Source organism: Triticum aestivum, chromosome 7D (assembly GCF_018294505.1).
Source record: "Triticum aestivum cultivar Chinese Spring chromosome 7D, IWGSC CS RefSeq v2.1, whole genome shotgun sequence".
Lineage (NCBI taxonomy): Eukaryota > Viridiplantae > Streptophyta > Magnoliopsida > Poales > Poaceae > Triticum > Triticum aestivum.
Window position 1 is genome coordinate 137,280,114 of NC_057814.1, and position 20,637 is coordinate 137,300,750.

General features: G+C 48.7%; 1 long non-coding RNA gene across 1 annotated transcript; it reads left to right on the forward strand.

The window, feature by feature from the left end:
• The first annotated feature begins 16,238 nt into the window (after nt 1–16,238).
• On the forward strand, nt 16,239–17,574 carry LOC123168547 (uncharacterized). Its single transcript, XR_006484397.1, has 3 exons — nt 16,239–16,364; nt 16,454–16,678; nt 16,813–17,574. It is a non-coding gene; the product is annotated as an uncharacterized lncRNA (long non-coding RNA).
• Nucleotides 17,575–20,637: the final 3,063 nt, after the last annotated feature.

Consider the following 20,637-nt stretch of genomic DNA (forward strand, 5'->3'; position numbering starts at 1 on the left):
GAGAGAAGAGGCCGGGGGCCTCACCGGCGTTCGTGGGGTCTGGGCAGCGAGCTCGGAGAGGGGGACGAGGAAGGGGCGGCGTTCAGGTCGCCGGCGACGAGTGCGGGGGGGTGACAGGGTCGAGGGCGCGGCGCCGGAACGGCGGCCTCGGCTCGGGACGACGAGGAGGTGAGGAGGCGAGGGGCTTCAGCGAGGTGGTGGCGACGACGGGCGACGCGGTCGTCGCGGCGACGGGGGCGATTCGGGGGCGAGGTGAGCCAGCGGCGGCGGGGTCGAGCCCTCCCCGATCCAGATCGAGGGGAGAGGGGAGTGAACGTGGGGGAGGGCGAGTGGGGAGTGGGGAGTGGGTGCGGGGGCTAGGGTTTCGGGTGTGGGGTGGTTAGGTGTAGGGCTGGGGTGGGCCGGCCTGGTGGGCGGCCTGGCTAGCAGCTGGGCCGGTTGGCCCAGTGGGGGGGTTCTATTCTTCTATTTTTTTTCTCTTTCTGTTTGTTTTCTCTTTTGTATTTTCTTTCATTATTTCTTTTCTGTTTTAATTCATTTAAAAGTATTTAGGCATTTTATAAAAATGTGTTTACTTCACCATAATTACCGATGCAATAATTGACATAGTCCGAACATTTTTATTTTAATATTTGAAAACTTTTGTCGTTTGACTTATCTAGGATTTAAATTTGAAACGGTTTTGATTTAACCCGAGATTAATTACAGTGACAGAGGTGACGTGCCATCATTAACGTGAGATTACTGTAGCATGATTATCCGGGCGTTACAAATCTCCTCCACTACAAGAAATCTCGTCCCGAGATTTAGGAGGTAGAAGGAAACAGTGCGGGGTATTCTTCGCGCAGACGATCCTCTCGTTCCCAAGTGGCCTCATCTTCAGAATGGTGCGACCACTGGACTTTGAGAAACTTGATCGCCTTCTGACGTGTGCGGCGTTTAGCTTGGTCGAGAATGCGGACCGGATGCTCCTTATAGGAGAGGTCTTGCTGCAATTCGAGCACTTCATGATCCACTACTCGGATTGGGTCCTTGAAGCAACGGCGGAGCTGTGACACATGGAACACATCGTGAACCTGAGAAAGGTTCGGCGGAAGCTCCAGTTGGTATGCCACTTTTCCACGCCTTTCGAGAATAGTGAATGGGCCAATATATCGAGGAGCTAGTTTGCCCTTGATCCCGAAGCGGTGAGCACCCTTCATAGGTGTGACTCGAAGATAAGCCTTTTCGCCAGGTTGATAGACCATGTCTTTATGATGACGGTCATACTGACTCTTCTGACGTGACTGAGCAGTCTTGAGATTCTCACGGATAATGCGGACTTGTTCTTCGTCATCTTGGATAATATCCGGACCAAAGAGTGGACGTTCCCCAGTTTCTGACCAGTTCAGAGGGGTTCGGCACTTTCGTCCATATAACACTTCGAAGGGGGCCATCTTCAGACTAGCTTGATAGCTATTATTATAAGAGAACTCGGCATACGGGAGAGATTCCTCCCATTTCTTGCCGAAGGAAATAACACAAGCTCGAAGCATATCTTCGAGAACTTGGTTGACGCGTTCAACTTGCCCTTGCGACTGAGGATGAAATGCAGTACTGAATGACAGATGAGTCCCCATAGCTTCTTGGAAACTTGCCCAGAATCTTGAAGTGAATAAGCTACCATGGTCTGAACTGATAACCAATGGAATACCGTGGAGTGAAACAATCCTGGACATATAGAGCGTTGCCAACTGGCTAGCAGTGATTGTTTCTTTGACCGCCAGAAAATGTGCAACTTTGGAAAGCCGGTCAATGACAACAAGAATAGCATCATTACCTTTTTGTGATTTGGGAAATCCAGTGACGAAGTCCATCTCAACATGGTCCCATTTCCATTCAGGAATAGAGATAGGTTGCAGAGTTCCAGCAGGCCTTTGATGTTCTGCTTTGATACGACGGCAAACGTTACACTCAGCAACATAACGAGCAATGTCCTGCTTCATATTAGACCACCAGAATCTCTGACGGATGTCTTGGTACATCTTTGTACTACCAGGGTGGATACATAGAGGCGTATCATGAGCTTCTTTCATAACTTCCTGTGTCATATCCAGGTTTTTCTCTGCACATGGCACCACTAGGCGGCCCTTGAAGTATAAGGTGCCATCTTCAGCAATAGTGAAGAATGAGGGCTTTCCTTCTGCGAGGTAGCGCTTAATCTTGTGGGCTTCAGAGTCATACTTCTGTAGCCTTTTGATGCTGTCCATGAGATCTGGTTTAGCAACTAGGGTATTGAGGGAACCCTGGGTAACAACGTGGAGGTTCACCTTGCCAAACTCCTTAGGAGGGGGAGCGAGTGCACCCGGAGGAACAATATGGAGGTTCAGCTTCCTGAATTCTTCAACAAGCGAGGGCTGAACTTTGTGAACCTGGAGGTGGTTGCAGTAAGACTTGCGGCTCAAGGCATCAGCCATTACATTAGCCTTGCCTGGCGTATAGGAAATACCCAAGTCAAAATCTGCAACAAGCTCCATCCATCTCTGCTGACGGAGGTTCAGGTCTGGCTGAGTAAACAGATACTTCAGACTTTGGTGGTCAGTGAAGATCTCGCAACAATTACCGAGAAGGTAATGTCGCCACTGCTTCAGCGCATGAATGACAGCAGCAAGTTCGAGGTCGTGAACTGGGTAGTTCTCTTCGTGAGGGCGCAATTGCCGAGAGGCATAAGCAATCACTTTGCGGTCTTGCATTAGGACACAGCCTAATCCTTGACGGGAAGCGTCGCAGTAAATGACGAAGTCCTTCTTAGTATCAGGTGGAGCTAGAACTGGAGCAGAAGTCAACTTGTCTTTGAGTGCCTGGAAACTTTCCTGACATTTGTATGTCCATTGGAACTTGACGCCCTTATGCAACAGGTTAGTCAGAGGCCTGGCGATCTTGGAGAAGTTCTCGACGAATCGACGGCAATAGCTGGCGAGACCAAGAAAACTTCTGACTTGCTTAACGTTCCTGGGAGGAGTCCAATCAAGGATAGCCTGGACTCGTTCAGGGTTGACGGCAATACCATCCTTAGAGATGACATGCCCAAGATAGGTTACTTCCGGTAGCCAGAATTCACATTTGGAGAACTTGGCATGTAGTTGATGCTCTCGTAGCTTTTCCAGCACAAGTCGAAGATGTTCAGCATGTTCTTCTTCGTTCTTGGAAAATACCAGGATATCATCCAGATAAACCACAACGAACTTGTCGAGGTAATCCATGAATATATAGTTCATCAGACGAGAGAAGGTGGCTGGAGCATTGGTTAAACCGAATGACATGACGGTGTATTCGTATGAACCATAGCGAGTCACGAAGACGGTCTTTGGGATATCCTCTTCGCGAACACGGATCTGGTGGTAACCCAACCTCAAGTCGAGCTTAGAGAACACTGACGAACCCGCCAGTTGATCATACAGATCATTGATCCGAGGAAGAGGGTATTTATTCTGAATGGTAGCTTGGTTTATAGGACGGTAGTCGTGAACTAACCGGTTTGTCCCATCCTTCTTCTTGACAAAGAGAGAAGGTGCTCCCCAAGGAGAGCAACTTGGGCGAATGAATCCTTTGCGAAGAGATTTTTCGATTTCCTCCTTAAGCTCAAGGAGGGCGGCATTTTGTAGGGTCGCTTGGCTATAGGAGTGGTGCCTGGTTTCAAGTCGATGATGAATTCGACAGCTCTAGTAGGGGGAATCCCTGGAAGTTCTTCAGGAAAGACGTCGAGGAATTCACGCACGACGGGAATGTTTATAATGCCCTCGAGTGGTGCAGCGTTCAATGCATTCAATGCATAGAGCCTGGCCTCGGCATTTTGCACCAGATGAGCTTGGTAAGCAACTATTTCATCTGAAGGGTGTAGCAGATGGACGGTCTTAGTGGCGCAAACTATAGAAGCAGTATGCGCTTTCAACCAATCCATACCCAAAATGAGGTCGATGTTAGACGACTTCAGGATAATGGGAGAGGCATAGAATTCCAGCCCTTCGATTTCCACGGGGACATCGATGCCAACCAAGGAGGTTTGACACTGTCCCACGGGGGTTTTGACCAATACCGAGGTGTTCATCTCCACACATTTAACGTCGTGCTTGTATGCAAAATCTTCTGACATGAATGAATGCGATGCACCTGTATCAAATAAAACGGATGCTGGTACTGAATTTACGAGGAGTGTACCCATCACAGTAGCAGGCTGGTCTTGAGCTTCGTTGAGATCAACGTGGTTGGCATGAGCACGACCATAAGACTTAGCATTGTTGTTGCGGGGCTGGTTGTTACCACGGCCAGTTGCTGGAAGGGCCAGTTGATTTTGGTTCTGGTTGCATTCTCTAGCACGGTGTCCTGGTTGACCACACCTGAAGCACAAGCCATTATTGGGAGTGGGAACAGGGGCTTGGGATGGTGGAGTTGGAAGTCTTGACTGCCTAGATGGTGGTGGAGGCAGACGAGGTGCAGCATAGGTCTGCCTTGGGGCAGATGCATTTGGACGGTACATGTTGTTCGGGATCCATATCTTACACTTCTGTGAGGGCGAGACCGAAGATGAGCCCGTGTCACGGTTGCGCCTGTGAGAGCTCTGGTATTCCTGCAGACCAGTTTCAGCATTGATGGCCTTGTTCACCAAGGTGGCGAAATCAGCAAAGTCATGCACTAGAAGTGCGAGCTTGATGTCAGCTTGAAGGCCATCACGGAACTTCTCCTGTCTGCATGCAGCAGTTGCAATGTCCTCCTCAGCATAGCGAGACAAGTCCAGAAACTCCCGTTGATAAGCTTCAACAGTTTTATTGCCTTGGGTGAGGTTGCGGAACTCACGCTTCTTCTGGTCCATGACTCCTTGAGGAATGAAGCGGGCACGGAAAGCAGCTTGGAAGTCTGGCCAGGTGATGATTGTTCCAGCTGGCAGAGTACGCCTGTGGCTGTCCCACCATTGAGCTGCGGGTCCCTTCAGAAAGAAGGAAGCAAAGTTGACATAGCTGGCAAGGGCTACATCGGCAGACTCCATCTCATAGGTGATGTCACGGAGCCAGTCATCAGCATCCAGAGGCTGAGTTGAGCTGCGGTACACAGTTGGATTCAGGCGCATGAAATCCTGCAGAGTTACTGGGGTTGGTTGCTGGTCCATATTGGGGCGAGGAAACTTAGCCATCATATTTTCCATGAATTGGCGGTTCAGTTCAAACTGTTGGATCATACCAGCCATGTACTCAGGTGGTGGTGGGGCATTGCCACCACGACCACGACCACCTGGTCTAACCATCCTGCTAATATATAACAGGGGTAGTTCAGCATTGAGAAATTTGCAAAGACAAGAATCATTCATGATGAAACATGCATAATGAAAGGAGCACGATAGCTACTACATAGTAGTCGGCATAACTTACAAAAGGGGTCATGCATAGAGTTCAGTACATAGAGTTCAGTACATAGACTAAATTAACATAGGCGGCACACAGGCTCGCGGCGAATGCATCTAACTCTATAAGCAAGCCTACATCAGTCCCAAGAGGTACTGTGGAGGTAATCGTAGCCCGACAGCTGGTAGTGAGGCAACGGATAGCCCTCCACGTCAGCAGACTGGGGGCCGCGGATACTCAGGTGTAGAGCCCGACGCTCAGGTGGCAGAAGAGGACCAAGTGCGGGAGAGTAGCCTCCCACCTCTGGCCAACCGACACCGTGGGGCATCACGGTCCTGGCTGGGTAGATCGCAGTACGCGGTAGCTGTCCAGATCGGACAAAGGGGTGCAGCAGCGTCAGAGCACGGTAAGGTGCTGACGGGTCGTGTACATCTCGTGGCGAAGAGCTCGGTTAGCTCGATCCAGCCCATCAGCATGCAGAACCAGGTTCTGATGGTAGAAGGGCTCTCGGGTGACAGTGGAGTAGGCAGCAGTATAGTATCCCTCCGCACCAACATCAGATGCGATAGCAATGTGCCTGAAAGGGGAGGTGTCCAACTCCCGATACTCTCCACGAAGACGTGTCAGAGCAGCATAGGCAGCATCGTGGACAGCCATATCGATGGTCACACCAACACCATGAGCGGTGTGCAGCACAGTAGTGGAGTCATACTCCCGCGAGTAGAGGTGGACGATGGCACGGTACTGCTCCTGGTTAAAGTCCTGGTACTCCTCGTAGACGGTGTACTCAGGGTGCCAGCGATAACCCAGATAGGTCATCATCTCAGCTAGCACAGCCGGTGATCCCGAGGCACCAATGGCCGTCGTGTGGCGCACGACCTGCCTCGTGGGTTCCATCTGAAAGCAAAAACGTTTCAAAGGAGTCAAATGACAGTGTGTGAATTGTTCAAAATACTATCCTAAGAAACAACTATGGCTTATCCAACTTTGGGGTGAATGCGGTCACGGGGTCCTAGTGTTAGAGTTAGTAAATTCGTTCAACCCAAGTAGAAGAGAGTTCAGAGTCCCAGAGTAAAGGTCGAGGAGTAAAAGATCCTAGTACCACCCAATGGCGACGTGGGCCCGTAAGACACACAGCCATGTTCGTAAAAGTTTTTTGTAATGTCTAGACTCGACTTCGGCCAAGGAGTGTGGAAAGGGGGATTCCTACAGGCAGTCGGCTCTGATACTAACTTGTGACGCCCCCGATTTGACCGTACACTAATCATGCACGCAAATGTGTACGATCAAGATCAGGGACTCACGGGAAGATATCACAACACAACTCTAAAACATAAATAAGTCATACAAGCATCATAATACAAGCCAGGGGCCTCGAGGGCTCGAATACAAGTGCTCGATCACAGACGAGTCAGCGGAAGCAACAATATCTGAGTACAGACATAAGTTAAACAAGTTTGCCTTAAGAAGGCTAGCACAAACTGGGATACAGATCGAACGAGGCGCGGGCCTCCTGCCTGGGATCCTCCTAACTACTCCTGGTCGTCGTCAGCGGGCTGCACGTAGTAGTAGGCACCTCCAGTGTCGTAGGAGTCATCGTCGACGTTGGCGTCTGGCTCCTGGACTCCAACATCTGGTTGCGACAACCAGATAGAAAGGAACGGGGGGAAAGAGGGAGAGAAGCAACCGTGAGTACTCATCCAAAGTACTCGCAAGCAAGGAGCTACACTACATATGCATGGGTATATGTGTAAAGGGGCATATCAGTGGACTGAACTGCAGAATGCCAGAATAAGAGGGGGATAGCTAGTCCTGTCGAAGACTACGCTTCTGGTCATCTCCATCTTGCAGCATGTAGAAGAGAGTAGATTGAAGTCCTCCAAGTAGCATCGCATAGCATAAGCCTACCCGGCAATCCCCTCCTCGTCGCCCTGTTAGAGAGCGATCGCCGGGTTGTATCTGGCACTTGGAAGGGTGTATTTTATTAAGTATCCGGTTCTAGTTGTCATAAGGTCAAGGTACAACTCCGGGTCGTCCTTTTACCGAGGGACACGGCTATTCGAATAGATAAACTTCCCTGCAGGGGTGCACCACATAACCCAACACGCTCGATCCCATTTGGCCGGACACACTTTTCTGGGTCATGCCCGGCCTCGTAAGATCAACGCGTCGCAGCCCCACCTAGGCACAACAGAGAGGTCAGCACGCCGGTCTAACCCTATGCGCGCAGGGGTCTGGGCCCATCGCCCTATGCACACCTGCACGTTGCGTGCGCGGCCGGAAGCAGACCTAGCCTAGTGGCGTTCCAGTCCAATCCGGCGCGCGCCACTCAGTCGCTGACGTCACGAAGGCTTCAGCTGATACCACGACGCCGGGATACCCATAACTACTCCCGCGTAGATGGTTAGTGCGTATAGACCAAATGGCCAGACTTAGATCAAATACCAAGAACTCGTTAAGCGTGTTATGTCGAAGTAACCGCGGACGTCGTCCAGGGCCAGGCCCACCTCTCACCTAGGCGGTCTCAACCTGCCCTGTCGCTCCGCCACCAAGGTCCACTTGCGGGTACTCCTACGAGCCGACCCGACTTTAGTCATCACATGTGTCATATATATAGTATATAAGTATATACCCGTGATCACCGCCCAGGTGATCACGGCCCGATAGTATAGCATAGCAGACGGACAAGAATGTAGGGCCACTGATGGAAAAGTAGCATCCTATACTAAGCATGTAGGATTGCAGGTAAAGGTAACAACAGTAGTAGCAAGGATAGGCTATGCATCAATATAGGATTAACGGAAAGCAGTAACATGCTACACTACTCTAATGCAAGCAGTATAGAGAAGAATAGGCGATATCTGGTGATCAAGGGGGGGCTTGCCTGGTTGCTCTGGCAAGTAGGAGGGGTCGTCAACTCCGTAGTCGAACTGGGCAGCAGCAGTGTCGGTCTCGTAGTCTACCGGAGAGAAGAGGGGGGAGAAACAGTAAATACAATGCAAACATAAACATGACGATGCGTGACATGACAATGAGCAGTGCGAGGTGTGTCCTAACGCGACAGTAGGTGGTACCGGCGAAGGGGGGAACATCCGGGAAAGTATTCCCGATGTTTTGCGTTTTCGGACAGATGGAGCGGAGGGGGAAAGTTGCGAGTTCGATAGGTTAGGGAGGTGTGGTGGACGAACGGACTGCGTATCCGGATTCGCCTCGTCGTTCTGAGCAACTTTCATGTTGAAAATATTTTAATCCGAGTTACGGATTAAAAGATATGATTTTCTAAAGATTTTATTAATTTCTGGAATTTAATTAAATATTTAATTTAATTCGAAAATGGATTTATGACATCAGCATGATGTCATGCTGACGTCAGCAGTCAACGTTGACCGTTGACCTGGTCAACCTGACAGGTGGGTCCCACCTGTCAGTGACTGTTAGTTAATTAACTACTGTTTAGTTAAATTAATTAACTAATTAAATTAGTTTAAACAGGATTAATTAACTTAATTAATTTAGTTAATTAATTAATTAATTAAATTTATTTTTATTTTCATTTTCTTTATTTATTTATTTATTAAATTTTATTAATTAATTTATTATTTTTATTATTTTTATTATTTTATTATTATTATTATTATTTTAACGTTCTCGGGGGGTGTGGGGCCCTTAGTCAGTGGCCCAGAGGGCCACCGCGGGGCGGGTGCTAGTGGGTAACGGGCGCAGGGCGCGTGGGCGCCAGCGCCGGCAGAGGGCGTAGCCCGGCATGGCGGGGCGAGGCTCGCCGGCCGGCCGCGGCAAGCGGAGGCGGGGGCGAGCGACGGCGTGCGGCGGCTTGGCCGGAGCAGAGCCGCAGCAGGGGACGGCAGCGGCGGCCACGCGCGGCCACGGGCGCGTGCGGGGGCGAGGGTGCGGGGCGAACGGACAGCGTGCGAGGCCACCGCGGGCGGGTGGCTGTGGGCGCACGCGACGGCACGCCGGGCGAGGCGAGGCCGCGGTGAGCGCTGGCGGTGCGCGTACAGGCGATGGTCAGGGGCGTGCGAGCGCGTACGGGGACGAGGGGAGAGAAGAGGCCGGGGGCCTCACCGGCGTTCGTGGGGTCTGGGCAGCGGGCTCAGAGAGGGGGACGAGGAAGGGGCGGCGTTCGGGTCGCCGGCGACGAGTGCGGCAGGGTGACGGGGTCGAGGGCGCGGCGCCGGAACGGCGGCCTCGGCTCGGGACGACGAGGAGTTGAGGAGGCGAGGGGCTTCAGCGAGGTGGTGGTGGCGACGGGCGACGCGGTCGTCGCGGCGACGGGGGCGATTCAGGGGCGAGGTGAGGCAGCGGCGGCGGGGTCGAGCCCGGGGGCGAGGTGAGGCAGCGGCGGCGGGGTCGAGCCCTCCCCGATCCAGATCGAGGGGAGAGGGGAGTGAACGTGGGGGAGGGCGAGTGGGGAGTGGGGAGTGGGTGCAGGGGCTAGGGTTTCGGGTGTGGGGTGGTTAGGTGTAGGGCTGGGGTGGGCCGGCCTGGTGGGCGGCCTGGCTAGCAGCTGGGCCGGTTGGCCCAGTGGGGGTTCTATTCTTCTATTTTTTTTTCTCTTTCTGTTTGTTTTCTCTTTTGTATTTTCTTTCATTATTTCTTTTCTGTTTTAATTCATTTAAAAGTATTTAGGCATTTTATAAAAAAATGTGTTTACTTCACCATAATTACCGATGCAATAATTGACATAGTCCGAACATTTTTATTTTAATATTTGAAAACTTTTGTCGGTTGACTTATCTAGGATTTAAATTTGAAACGGTTTTGATTTAACCCGAGATTAATTACAGTGACAGAGGTGACGTGCCATCATTAACGTGAGATTACTGTAGCATGATTATCCGGGCGTTACATATATGATGTTTACTGCTGTTACTTATCAGAACTTGATGTTTTGTTATTTTTGTTGCATTTGATGTGTGCATCTTATGGGCATGAGCTCTACATGTGTTTTGATCTATGCCATGCCATCTTTACAGGGGTGTATGCCATGTATTTTTATGATTTATGTGGTGACTAGCACAAGTATGCAAACTAGGCTTCGTGATGTTTCTGTTTTCAGGGACAGGATTTTGCTTAGTCTTTTACTGCTGTTATTTTGATGCCATGTATCCATGTGTCTACAGTGAGATCCATGCTTATTTTGAGTATGTTCATTAAGAATGTTTTGGACATATTGTCATGCTCTATCCATCCATGCCTCTTTTTTCAATTATGGAGTGCCCTAGCATGTCTCAATCTTGTTCTACTTTTGCTATAAAATGTTACTGGCAGAATGTTAACATGATATTCAATTTTGCCAAGGTTGTTATAGTTGATCCATACATGCTATGAACTTGCTCTTGCCATGGTTAGCTTCATGAACATGTCATCTTGCTGTAGGTATGCTTATTTTGTCATGCATTGCTTTGTGATGAGTGAATCGAGCTCACAAAGATGCCTTCGTAATTCTGTTAATGCCATGCTCTGTTTTTTGCAAAGTCTAAAACCTGTTAACGATACTTGCTATGTTTACATGGGTGCCATCATATCTTCTGTGCATTTTTGGCTCATGATCAGTAAGGGACTTTTGTTCCATGCATTTAGTACATTCCTGCCATGCCTTGTTTTGCTATGATAAGTTCCTGTAGCATGTTGATTGCTTGCTCTGAACATGGTTTCCTGATGTTATTTCTGGCATGTTCAGTATTTTCACCAAGTCTGTGAAGCTGACATCTTTTACACTTTTGCCATGCTTGTTTGAACCTGTTATTGTGTGATTTAGCCATAGCTCAGTGTTCATCTTTTGTCAAGCATCTCTTGTAGATCACTGTCATATGCTTTGTTGCTATGTTGGGGTCATGTAGCATAGTTACTTGATGTATTCTAAGTGCTATCATGTTGTTAATCGCAGAATTATGTCATCCTTGTTTTGCTTGCCATTTGCAAACCGTGCATCCGTTTTCGGTGATCTTTATATCGATTTCGACCGAAATCATCTCATCTCTCCAGTGGCATACTTGGTTTGCCAAGTTGATGCCTTGTTCGTCCTTTTTCTTCCGGAGCACGCATATGCATCGCATATCACATCTCGCATATCATGCATGTATTGCATCATGTTGCTTGTGCATTTCCCGTGATTGATTGTGGTTCCATTGCTTGTGTTCTTGCTGTGGGTAGAGCCGGGAGACGAGTTCGTGAACGAGGAACCTGTTGAGTACGCTTACGAGGATCAAGCTTTCGATAACTCTGAGAACCTTGCAGGCAAGATCACCATACCCTCGAAATCACTTCTATCTTTGCTTTGCTATTTGTTCGCTCTATTGCTATGCTGCGCTACCTACCACTTGCTATATCATGCCTCCCATATTTGCCATGACAAGCCTCTAACCATCCTTTCCTAACAAACCGTTGTTTGGCTAAGTTACCGCTTTTGCTCAGCCCTTCTTATAGTGTTGCTAGTTGCAGGTGAAGTTAAAGTTGGTTCCATGTTGGAACATGGATATTTTGGCATATCACAATATCTCTTATTTAATTAATGCATATATATATTTGGTAAAGGGTGGAAGGCTCGGCCTTATGCCTGGTGTTTTGTTCCACTCTTGTCGCCCTAGTTTCCGTCATACCGGTGTTATGTTCCTTGAGTTTGCGTTCCTTACGAGGTTGGGTGATTTATGGGACCCCCTTGACAGTTCGCCTTGAATAAAACTCCTCCAGCAAGGCCCGACCTTGGTTTTACATTTGCCTACCTAAGCCTTTTTCCCTTGGGTTTTCACGAGCCCGAGGGTCATCTTTATTTAAACCCCCGGACCAGTGCTCCTTCGAGTGCTGGCCCAAACCGAGCGATGTCCGGCGCCCCCTGGGCAACCAGGGTCTATGCCAACCCGACGTCTTGCTCATCCGGTGTGCCCTGAGAACGAGATATGTGCAGCTCCTATCGGGATTTGTCGGCACATTCGGGCGGCTTTGCTGGTCTTGTTTTACCATTGTCGAAATGTCTTGTAAACCGGGATTCCGAGACTGATCGAGTCTTCCCGGGAGAAGGTTTATCCTTCGTTGACCGTGAGACCTTATAATGGGCTAAGTTGGGACACCCCTGCAGGGTATTATCTTTCGAAAGCCGTGCCCGCGGTTATGAGGCAGATGGGAATTTGTTAATGTCCGGTTGTAGAGAACTTGACACTTGACTTAATTAAAATACATCCACCGTGTGTGTAGCCATGATGGTCTCTTTTCGGCGGAGTCTGGGAAGTGAACACGGTTTGAGTTATGCATGAACGTAAGTAGTTTCAGGATCACTTCTTGATCATTTCTAGCTTCGGGACCGTTGCGTTGCTTCTCTTCTCGCTCTCATTTGCGTATGTTAGCCACCATATGCTTAGTGCTTGCTGCAGCTCCACCTCATTACCCCATCCTTTCCTATAAGCTTAAATAGTCTTGATCTCGCGGGTGTGAGATTGCTGAGTCCTCGTGACTCACAGATTCTACCAAAACAGTTGCAGGTGTCGACGATACCAGTGCAGATGACGCAACCAAGCTCAAGTGGGAGTTCGATGAGGAACGTGGTCGTTACTATGTTTCGTTTTCGGATGATCAGTAGTGGAGCCCAGTTGGGACGATTGGGGATCTCGCATTTGGGGTTATCTTATTTTCATTTTGATTTGACCGTAGTCGGTCTATGTGTGGATTTTGGATGATGTATGAATTAATTTATGTATTGTGTGAAGTGGCGATTGTAAGCCAACTCTCATTATCCCATTCTTGTTCATTACATGGGATTGTGTGAAGATGACCCTTCTTGCGACAATACCTACAATGCGGTTATGCCTCTAAGTCGTGCCTCGACACGTGGGAGATATAGCCGCATCGTGGGCGTTACATAACCCAACCTATGTGATCGGAGATCCCGTGAATTAGGACCTGGGAAAACAATCCAACGGTCAACTAAGGAGAGTATCCTTAATTAACCCACCCCGTTGGAGATGCACAATACTCTCAATTCTGTAAGGCAGGCTGACTTTTGTCTTAATGTGTTCCAAAGCTTGTGTAAGCAAGATGCTAACCTATAGAGCATTCTTTGGAGGAACACACCTATGAGATTGCTGGTCATAGTCTATGAGATTGGGTAATCTCTAGTAAGCTCATGAGAATGTACGGAGTATGACTAATAAGCTCCACCCGTGGGGTTTAGCCTTCGACAACCACGTATCAGCTGACAATAGGCGAACCTTCTGCACGCCAAACTGACAATTCAAGGCATAGTCCATTGTTCAGTTGTGGAGAAGTCTAATCCTGTTGCTCTAGATGGAAGTTCAACTTAACAGTCTCCACTGAAAATTCTGGTATATCAAACATTGTTTGGAACAGTTGACAAACTTATGTGCCTCGAGATCTGGTGGGGGTTGTTGGATTATGGATGGGCTTAGGCCCATATAAGACACTAATCCCTGGTTAATCTTGAGGCCCATGTATGAGATGGCAGGTGGTGGGAAGTTTAGTCCCACCTTGCTAGTTGAGGAGAGTTGAGACCCCTTTATAAGGGCTGCTCTACCACTTGCCATTGGGAGCTTGGGAAGAGGAGTGGTACACGCGCGCTCCTCCTCCTCCACCGCCCGCCTCGCCTCGTCACGACGCACGCGCGCCGCGGGTTGCGGGAATGAGCCGAGCCGAAGCTTATTTTTGCCACTCAGGAATGAATTAATTAATCAGGGATTAATTAACGAGTCGCTAACAAGTGGGCCACTGTCCGAGACGTTGGACTGTGGGCTGACTTGCATTTGCCGGGATTCGTCGACTCCCTTGCCGGGAGTGCGACCCTTGTCGGGACTTGCGTTGCCGGGATTCGTCGACTCCCTTGCCGGGAGTGCGACCCTTGCTGGGAACGACGACTCCCTTGCCGGGAGTTGGTCGACTCGGCCGTGGGCCTCCGCAAGGCCCACGACTTTCTTCCTTACGGACTATATAAGAAGACTCTCGCAGTGAAGTAACCTAGTTCGGTTCACTCACTCCCTCTCGTGTGACCTAGCCGTCATCTACTGTTCCTCACTCTGTGCTGCCTCCGGCGATCCCATCCCGACGACCGCGTGCATGGTTGGTCGGGAGAGCAGGTGCCTCCGGAACCCTGTCGTTCGAGATCCTGCCCGGGAGAACGGCAATAAGGTTTTTGGGGAGCGTCTCGACGCGACTGCTCCCGATCCGTCCCCAACTCCGTTCGCCTCTGCTTCCACTACTTTCCCTGCATCGACACCATGGCCGACGACGCCGCCGCTAAGAAGAAGGCCACGGACGACGCCGAGGCTGCTGCTGCCGCCGCCGCGTTGGCCTGGCCAACCGGAGGGTATGATCAGTTCATCCCTCATTTACTCGTACTTGTACTAGCCGTATTTGTGCTGCTCATAGATGGTTCGCTTCTATGTTCTGTACGCACTAGTATGCTTAGGTATAGCTATGAGATGCATACCTTTTATGCTATGCTTATTGTTTACTCGTGGATAAGTCTAATCGGAAAAGTGCTAATATTTCCAACAAACATGAGATCTTATTTCCAGGATCTCAGCGTGAGAAACGCAATAATAAAAACGGTACATGATTTGGACGCACGGTTTAAGAGATAAATCATTTTTACGGAAAAAAAAACACAAACAGACAACCTCCCACCCTCACGCGCGAGGTGAGAAAACCCCATAAAAACTCTCTTGTTGCGACAAGTGGCGTTCATGTGGTACTTGGCTTGTCACCACCAGAGAAGATGACAACCTCCCACCTTTGCAAGGGGTACCTAGTGATTTCATAAAACTATGGAGCTTGTGGTAGGGCTATGTCTCGCCTATTGCCATCCAATACCATTTTGTCTCTGGCGCTTTCCCTAGCGAGTCGGCCCACTGTGCATTCATGCATCTTATCAGAGCGCTTTTGGGAAACTTTCTATGGATCAGTTCGGACCGATTTTCATAATTCTTTATTCCTTTTCATTTTCTATGTCTTTTAGGTATTGGTTTTTATTGGGGTTTTCTTTTTTTTCAATTTGGCTCAGCCAGCAGCTAGTTCGCAAGTGGATTGCGTGGGGCTTCTCGACGGTTGGTGGTCTGCAGTGGTGTTGATTTTGTATGGCCCTTTCGGGGTGCATTCCGGCTTGTACCCATTAGTGGTGCTCTCTGCGCGAGGCTGCATGTGGCGGGTGATGCTCTAGGTTGATGGTGGTGTGATGTGGTCGTTGGCCCGGCATAGGTGTTCGGTTCTGCTCGACTTCGGTTGGGCTGGTGGCGAACCATGCCTTTGTGTATGGTTTTCCTTGTTGGAGGCGTCACCGAGGGGATTCGATATCTCTCCCAACGTCAATGATTGCTCCCGGTGATGATGGCGCTTGAGCGTCATAGGTTCACTCTAGACACATCGTTCATCTACGAAGCCATCGAGCTTCGCAAACGGGCTTGTAGCAGCCCGGTATAATACGATGTTTTTTGGTGTGTACTCAGGTAGCTGTGAAGGCGCTCGAGTGCCTGGTTGGGTGTGTTGTGCGGTGTTGGCTTTCTTGCGCTTTGTATGCATTGTGTTTCTGAGAATGGCGATGGTGTGGACGAGCTCGCGCGCTCCTGGTAAGTGGACGAACAATTGCAGGACGCGTTGCTGATTGTATTAAATGCGGTCGTGTGGGACCAAGTCCAGTACGCTCGGAAACAGTGGTCTAATGCGAGGGACGCGTAGGAACTAACATGCAACAGACGACGTTGAGTGTGATGTTCCATTGGTACATGTGTGTGCTCGCGGAACAGAACGTTCCCTGTCAGCTGCGTCCATCCCGCAGACGGCGTATACCAAACGGATAGGTGTATGCCAGTTTGTGGGACCCGTGTTGGCCCCACCAGCGATGAAAAGTAGAAACAATATATCCTCTCCGTTCCGGCACCGCCTGAGGTGAGAAGAGACGCTCATGGCTATAGCGATGGCCACCGCGGAAGACGACTCAATCGATTTCTTGTCAGATCCAGTTGACAGGTAAGTTTTGCCGCCCCCGTTCTTTTCTTCCGTGAAATCCGAACCACGTAGACCACCATCTTATTCCTGTGCTGCTTTGTTTTACCTAGATTTCCCTTGCCGGATCTCGCCTGCGGAGACCCATTTGTGACCGCCGGAATCACCAAAACTCTCGTATGTGCGACTGCTGAGTCCAGCGTAGGAGATGCTGGAGAGGCGGCAGTCACCGTACAATTAGATTTGAACAGCGCTTGCGATGGAGTGGCCCTGTCCGCACCAACCTCCCAGCAATCTTCACACAAAGACGACTCTACAGCCCCTCGATGGACACGAAGGTATACCACACTCTGAGCATTCCTTAAATGTGATTGATAGGGGGGAAATTGCTCTTCTGAAAGTAGCTAAACAAAATTTGGGAACCTCGCTTGAGCGGATGCTCTCTTACGCATCTCTTCGAGCTCTGCTGCAGGCGCCCTTGGAGCCACAAATCAGCATGAGCAGCAGCTTCGGTTCTTTGCAAGTTCAGATTATTTCGCCATCGACGTCGACCCAGAGCATCAAGCTTTCCCCCATGCATCTTCTTTGATTGAGATACGTACTAATCCTCTTTCCATTGATGATCTCCCACTCGGCCACCTTGGACTGAAATGGTTGCAGATCTAAAAGAGTTGACTCTTACCTACAGGCTTCAGTTCACGGCAGGGCTGATGGATCCTCACTGGCAGACGAAGATGTTGAAGAAGAACCTCAAGTCCAATCCCGTCTTTCCGCTGTGGAAGAGGTGGCTACGTATGATCCAGAAGATCATACCTTCGACGACGGTGACAACAGCACTCAGACGGACAGCGCCTGCGAATCAACGACCAAAGTAGCATCAACGACGTCGGCAACGAGCCAAACCCAGCGAAGCGCGCTAGGCTTCATGACTAATGTTTTGGGCCGACTATCAGATCAGACAAGCTGGGATTATATTCCAGTTTAGAGCTAATATCAGTTGGTTAATGGGTTAGTGTGGAATAATAAAACGGAAAAGCTAAAATCCTGCCGGCAGGATTTTTGCAACATATCCGCACGATTCGGTTGCCGTTCGATCCGATCGCGCAGCGTCGCTCCTCCCGTTTTGCCTCGCGTGCTGCGTTTTTTTCTTTTTCTGCTGCCGTTATTTTCGCTGCCGTCCGAACGCAGGATGTAGGATTCGAACCCAGCACCTCTTGTGTTTATGCACAGCATCCTTGCCATTTCAACAACTACAGGTTGTTGTCTATAGAAATGTAAGAAGCTATTTGAACCTTTTTACTACTATATAAGATAACAAATGAAAAAAAATCTTGTTCTTTTTCTTTGGATTTCTCCTATAACTCACGTACAATCATCATGATATCTAGTTTCATGCGTCTCAAGTTGATAACACCCTATTAATTTTCGTGCGGGGGTGGGGGTGAGGGGGGAGTTGATAAAACATTCACTCGGTAACTTTTGTGTAAATAACATGGTAACTCACACATCGTAGACCTGATAAGTTATGTACATTTTGGCATGGTAACTTTGGCACCTGCGCAGGGGGGGGGGGGGGGGGGTGTTGATGATATATCCCCCTGGTAAGTTTATGGGAATAGCATGGTAACTTACACATCACAGACTTGATAATTTATGTACAACAGTCTTGGTAACCTTTGGCGACGGTGATGGGGGAGGGCTGTTGGTGAAAATACCTCCCTCCCCCTGTAATTTTTTTGTGAATAGCATGGTAAATCACACATCGCAGACCTGATAAGTTAGGTACAAATACCCCGGTAACTTTAGACCCGAATAAAAATTTGTTGAAATATACCCTGGTTACTTCTATGCAAAATAACACGGTATTATATGCACCACGAGCTGATAACGTAGGTATAAATACCACGGTAATGTTGAACGGGGGGAAAGAAGTCATTGAAAACACAGCTCCGGTCACTTCTGTATAAATAACATAACTGATAACTTTACAGTAACTTTTTGACCCAAAAAATGATCAAAACATGCCAACATGAGATCTAGTTTGGAAGTTCTCGTTGCACCGAATTTTTTACGTGAAAACGATTTTTTAATCAGAAACGACAATTTGATCTATAATTTTTTTATAGTTTTGAAATAGCGAGAATCTACAATGACATATGATTTCATGTGCTCTAATGCATTTGTATGTGAAGAGAATGTTGGAGGAGCCATTTTTATGCCCCGGTGATTTCTATGTAAACAGAATGGTAACTGACGTACCATAGGGGTGATAACTTATTTAGCCTAGGTGTGGTAACTTTTGACCCCAAAAAAATGTCATCGAAATATACCAACATGGGATCTAGTTTCGAAGGTATCGTCGCGACGAATCTTTTATGTGAAAACAGTTTTTCTATCGGAGCGACGGTTTGACCTACAAAACATTTTAAAGTTTCAAATTAGATGGAATTTTCGATGACATCAGCAGTTTTGTCATATGCATGTATGCAGCTGTTAGGGAAAAGATTAGACTGAATGTGTTTATTTTTGTATTAAAAAAGAACGAGAAAGCAACACTCACCAACGGCAGCCCGAGTGACCATAGATGAATCGTCTGGATTAGTCTTGGCCATGGGCAGCCCGGCCCAAACGGCCCGGCCCGGCCCGACGCCGCTCCTGAGCCGGGCTCGGGCCTAGATTTTGAGCCCGAAGACCGGGCCGGGCCAGGCCCGGGCCCATCGTTTTCGCGTTTTCTTGAAGGACGGGCCGGGCCGGCCCGAAGCCCGACGGGCTCTTACGTGTTCGGGCCGGGCTCGGGCCCAAAAAACAGGCCTGGCGGCCGGGCCGGGCTCGGGCCTAGGTTTTTTGCGTCGGCCTTGGCTAGGCCCGGCCCGGCCCGAGGTATGGCCAGGTATAGTTGGGATCTATCGCTAATAGTCCATACGTATGGACGTTAGCACAGTCCATAATAAAAATAGGTTTCAGTTTGCCAGCATGCGTAGCGGGTGTTTAGATTATGGCGAGTCTAGGTTTTCACCTGTATGACTGGTCAAACCTTGGGTTTGCTGCTATTATCTCTGTCAAGTACCAACGCCAGGTACATATTGGTACAGAACAGTAAACAAACGGGCCTGTGGGAAACATGGTCGTCAACCTTAAACGGCGGCCAGCGTCATCCGTCCTCACGGCACCTCTTGCCGTCACGTACGCTCATTAAATATCCTCTTGTCAGCCACATGTACGACGGTGGACATCCCGTATCTAAATGCGGCGGAACGGCTGACGATAAAGTGAGCGCGCGAGCTCGTCCACGCCAACAGATTTTCGTTGTGTTCCTAGTCGAGATAATTGCACGTATCGTCCTGGAAGTCGACGGCGAGGTCCAACATGATCCTGGAAGTTGAGAAGTGCTTCAATACGGTCCCGATACATGGAAATACGTGATCAATACGGTCCTGGAAGTTGAAACGGCAGTCCTAGCTCTACACGTTGCATACATATTGCATATTCTCGCGTACGACATGTCAGCACGGGGCCACGTCCGTATAGGACCCATGTGTCAGTGGGCGCCAGAAATAGAAGAAACAAAAGGCGGTGGGGGGTTTCGACCTGCGACCTCGGCACATACGTCGCGTGTGCTTAGCCACCAGACAAGCGCTTTCTCTTGATTGTTGTAGGGATGTATTTCCTATTATATATACCTCATTGTCTTTTCCGCTATAGCACACACACACTTTTTTTCCCCTGAGGACGCGCGTGCTAGCAAATTAAGCTGGCAGCAGTATTTGTTTTTGTCGCGAAAAACAGTAGTATTTGCTCCTAATAAGATGCACATGGTTTTATATTTAGACAAACAGACAAAGAAAATGGATTTATATTTTTGTATAACCTGTCATTTTGTTGGACTAATAACTTTAGCTTGTCACATTTTACCTTGTCCTTATGCATGAAAAATATTTACTTAGATGTCAGAAACTAAAAACAAATGATTACTTATGGAAAATATAAGTTCTTCTAAATTTGTTGTAGGTAAGATAAATTTTTGTTTAAGTGAAGGCACACTTTGGACAATTTCTTCGCATTTCATATCTATTTTCATTTGTGTCAGTGAACTGATTTTAGTAGATTTTCAAGCGCTAGTTTTCTATTCTAAATATGCAAAAACATAATAAATTAATCTCATGTTTGATAGATTACCGTGCCAAGCTTACACCGCAAAAAAACGCACATGCTGTTTTCCGGATGTGCTATATATATGTACCATTCAGTGTTATGTGTTAAAGTTATTTTTTTGTGGAACTATGTGTTTAAGTTTTCA